This window comes from Eutrema salsugineum, unplaced genomic scaffold, assembly GCF_000478725.1.
Source record: "Eutrema salsugineum unplaced genomic scaffold, Eutsalg1_0 scaffold_11, whole genome shotgun sequence".
NCBI lineage: Eukaryota > Viridiplantae > Streptophyta > Magnoliopsida > Brassicales > Brassicaceae > Eutrema > Eutrema salsugineum.
In genome coordinates, this window is record NW_006256901.1 from 4633447 (window position 1) to 4637872 (window position 4426).

General features: G+C 45.4%; 1 non-coding gene across 1 annotated transcript; it reads left to right on the top strand.

Annotated features, from left to right (window-relative positions):
* The first annotated feature begins 2677 nt into the window (after window positions 1–2677).
* LOC112090120 lies at window positions 2678–2784 on the top strand. Its single transcript, XR_002901472.1, has one exon. It is a non-coding gene; the product is annotated as a small nucleolar RNA R71 (small nucleolar RNA).
* Window positions 2785–4426: the final 1642 nt, after the last annotated feature.

The following is a 4426-nucleotide window of genomic DNA, read 5'->3' on the forward strand; positions in this document are numbered from 1 at the left end:
CGAGAAAACAGAAATAAGGATGATTGGCTAACCGTTCAAGCATTTGATCAATGAATGGTAAAGGGAAATGATCTTTTCTTGATGCAGAATTCAATTTCCTATAGTCAATGCACATGCGATGGCCTGTTATAGTTCTTTGGGCTATGAGTTCATCCTTATCATTTTTACCACCGTGATACCACCTTTCTTGGGCACAACGTGCACAGGAGATACCCACCGAGAGTCAGAGATTGGGTATATGATCCCTGCCTCAAGGAGCTTTAGTATCTCCTTCTTAACCACCTCTTTGAGGTTCGGGTTAAGGCGACGTTGGTGCTCAATAGAGGACATGGCTTGGTCCTCCAGGTGGATCCGGTGAGTGCATATATCAGGAGAGATTCCTCTTATGTCGGCCAAGGAATACCCTATTGCTCTCCTGAATTTCTTGATTTCATTAAGCAATGCACGTTCTTCATGTTCAAGCAAACTGTCGTTTATGATCACAGGGAAAGTGGAGTTCAAGCCTAAGAACGCATACCTGAGCCCTGTTGGTAGAGGCTTGAGCTCAACACGGGGAGCGTCTGCCTCATTCCAATCGGTATCAAAGCTACATTGGCCCGGAACAGCTTCCTCGGCCTTTTCCTTGTTCTCGCGCGGATTATCATCGGCCTCGATATGAGTTGCCACGGCCATGATATCCCGAGGTGTCTCCTCTGTTCCCATGGACTCCTCGCTGTCTAAGATGTCGAGGCCACTCTTCCTGAGCTCCAAAAACCTAGCCTCAGCTCCAAGTTCCTTCGGTTGGTCCAAAAGTTGCTTGTACACCTCGCTTTCCTTGTTCAAGTACCCGTGCTCGCTTTGTTCACGTGTAAGGACCACTTGTAACGGATCCTCTGCGTTCAACTCTTCCAGGAGCTCATCAGCTAGCTCCTCCATCACTTCCACATAGAAAACCTGACCTCCAATGGTTGGTTTCTTCATCATCTCTTTTACATTGAACTTCATATGTTCGGAACCGATGTGTAGTTCAATCATTCCTCCTCTCACATCTATAATGGCTCCTGCGGTCGCTAGGAACGGTCGGCCCAAGATGATAGGGTCCAATGGTTCCTCGTCCATCTCAAGAACTATGAAGTCCGTGGGGATTTCTATCTCACCGATCCTTAAAGGTAAATCCTCAAGCAAACCCACCGGTAAGCGAACCGATCTATCAGCTAGTATAAGAGAGATCTTGGCCGGCTTGTAACTTTTGTATCCCAATCTCTTCGCCACCGTGTATGGCATTAAGCTCACAGAAGCTCCTAGATCACACAAGCAGTTTGAGAACTTCAAGTGACCTAAAGCACACGGTAAGGTAAAGCTGCCCGGATCGGATAGCTTCCTTGGTATAGACCTCCTTTGTATTATGGCGCTGCATTCATGGCTCAGTATTACCATACCCTGGAGCTCCTTTGTCTTGTTGAGGATCGCATCTTTTAGAAACTTCCCAAGCTGTGGTATAGCTAAGAAAGCATCTATAATGGGTAAGGTGAGTTGCGTGTTCTCCAAGTGTTTCTCAAAGACCGCTTTGGCTTTGTCTAAGATTTTCTTTTTGAAACGCCCTGGGAACGGTATCTTGGGTTGGTAAGGTGGTGGTGGAACGTATGGCTTTTCAGGCTCAGTTGTCTTTTCCACCTCTTTTCCTTTGTCTTTGATCGGTTCTTTCTCAAAATCCGCTTCTTTACACGCATCACCTGAGGCTGCCTCCCCCTCTAACTGCTCATTGGCCTCAACGAGCTTAGTCGTAGGCTTCGGGGCTTGTAGTTCCTTGCCACTCCTCAATGTAATGGCATTCACGTACTCCTTGGGATTGGGTTCCGGTTTACCTGGTAAAGCGGGGCCTCAGGATGATGTAGAGGCTTGATTCTGCTTAAGCTCTCTGATATCTTGCTGCATTGTCGCGTGCTGGCTCTCAACTCTCTGCTGACCCTGTAACAGTTGCTGTAATATCCCACAGACGTCGTTTCCCATCTGATTCTGACCCGTTCCCTGATGCTGTCGCTGATTACCCATCGGCTGCGGATTGAACCCTGGTGGAAACTTGTGTTGTTGCGGTTGGCCGGTGAAGTTGTTACCCTGAGCCGCTTGATTCTGATGAGTGTAGCCGTGCTGTTGCCCACTGAACTGTTGTTTGGGCCGGAAGGTATTCTGAAAAGGAGCTTTTGGAGCATAGCATTGTTGTTGTTGCTGAGCAGGGTACACTTGGTCTTGAGGGTTAGCTACATTCGGGTTTCTGTATGAGAGGTTTGGGTTACTGTTGTAGTTGTTAAACCGCTGATACCTCTGCTGATTCCCTATGTAGTTCAGCTCCTCTTGAGTTAGACCATCTTCATTAACATTGTCAAAACTTGGCTCTTGCTCATCAAACTCGCCTACAAAGTGTATTGGCTTTTGTGTCGCCATCAGAACCTTGTCAAGCTTGCTCTGAAGCTCTCTTATATCCTTTATCATACGCTGTTCTTCATTGGAGCCCTCTGTACAGTTTACTCTATCAAAGTCGTCGCCATAAGTATCATTAGACATGGCTAGGTTTTCGACTAGTTCCATTGCCGCATTGATCTCCTTCCCAAGAAAATTTCCATTTGAAGCTGTATCGAGTTGGTTTCTGATCTTGGGGAGTGCACCTCGGTATAAAGTACTCAAGAGGGATGCCTCTGAGAAGCCGTGGTGGGGGCATTGGTTAGTGTAGCTTCTAAACCGTTCCCAAGCTTCGCTAAAGCTCTCGTTGTTGTGCTGCGTGAAGCTTGAGATCTGGTTTCTGAGCTTAGCCGTGCGTGATGTAGAAAAGAACTTTGATAAGAACGCCAGTTTACACTGCTCCCAGGTTTGTATAGAACCCCTCGGGAGGTTCTTTTCCCACTGGTGAGCTTTATCACCGAGGCTGAATGGGAATAAGCGTAGCTTGAAGCTATCTTCCGAGACACCATTGATCTTAGTTACGTCGCAAACCCGATCAAACTGATCTAGATGCTCAAGAGGGTCTTCTCCGGCTAGACCGTGGAACTTTGAGTTCTGCACCATATTGAGCAGGGAAGCTTTAACCTCAAAGTTGTTGTTTTGAACCGGTGGAGCTTGAATCCCAGCTCGGTATTGGTGCGCATTAGCTCGGTCGTTCTCTCCAACAAAGACCGGAGGAGGTTGTCTCTGAGCTTGTGGCGGTGGCGGATTAACATGGTGGGCTTGTTGCTCGTTTCTATTAGCCTGTTGTTGGTTTTGCTGAGCAAGCCTCTCGTTTCTTTGAGCCTGTTGTTGGTTAACATAGGCTTGTTGTTCATTCCTGCCTGCCTGCGCCTGATTAGCATGAGCCTGGTATTCGGCTTCTTGAGCCTGTTGCTCGATCCTTTGCTGTTCTGCCATTCCAAGTCGTTCAAAATGCCGTTCCCTCTCGCGAGCTCGCCTCTCAATCCGGTTGATGTTGTCGTCGTACGGTAAAGGCGGTTCGGTGCTCCGAGACCTGGTTTTCATGCACCTGAAAGCAACACAAGAACTTGCAAAGAAGTTAGTAAAACAAAGAAAGTTAAAATCTTGAGCTCAAGAACAAACAAGAGACTAATGCTCCGACAAGTTGGCAACGGCGCCAATTGATAGATATGGATTTTTAGGTCTCAGGGCTATCAATCCCCTTGTCAAAGTAGTACTAAGAGGTGTCAATCCAGACTTGTCAACGAGACACTAGTCTATGTTGTTTGTTTATTTAAGTCAAGATAAAAAGGGTGCAGGGTTTACTAAGCTGAATAACAACGATTAAGTATGTAAGTAAAGTAAATGATGAGAATCAAACGAAGCAAAGATGTAAATGATAACTAAGCGATTTAGATGATGATAATATGTAATAAAGCAAGAGACTTTAGACGAGATACTTGACTCAGGTGCTTCCAAGTTCAACTAGTGGGTTAATGAATCAAAACATCAAGCGGTTTCATTTAACTTTGAACTCAAGGCATGTTAATCTTCTCATGAAAGTATTAAGCATCTAAATTGATCCTCCTTCATACCAAAAATGTCTTTTGAGAAGCATCGAATCAATCAGCAATAAGAATCAGTTCAAAAATGTCATTTAAGAGAACAAACTATCGCTCTCGCGATGAAAGACTCTTAAACCCATAACCGAGTGGTTCAGACATTTCTACAAACACTTTTGATGCGAGATATGTCTCAGATCTGAACCTCAAGTGATGTGCTTGGATCCAGCCTAGAGATCTCGTCGGTTAAAGAATGAAACATGCAAGACTAGACACCTAAACCCACTAATCTATTTTGAAAGCACCCTAATCTACTCGTCTAAAGCCGCTTAAACGACTACTCACTAATCATAACGAGCTCACTAAGTCCTTTGCAAGACGTGTAGCTGGTCATGATGAGGAGTTTAATGTTAGATGATCAAAGAAATAAAGAAAGAACAAGATTT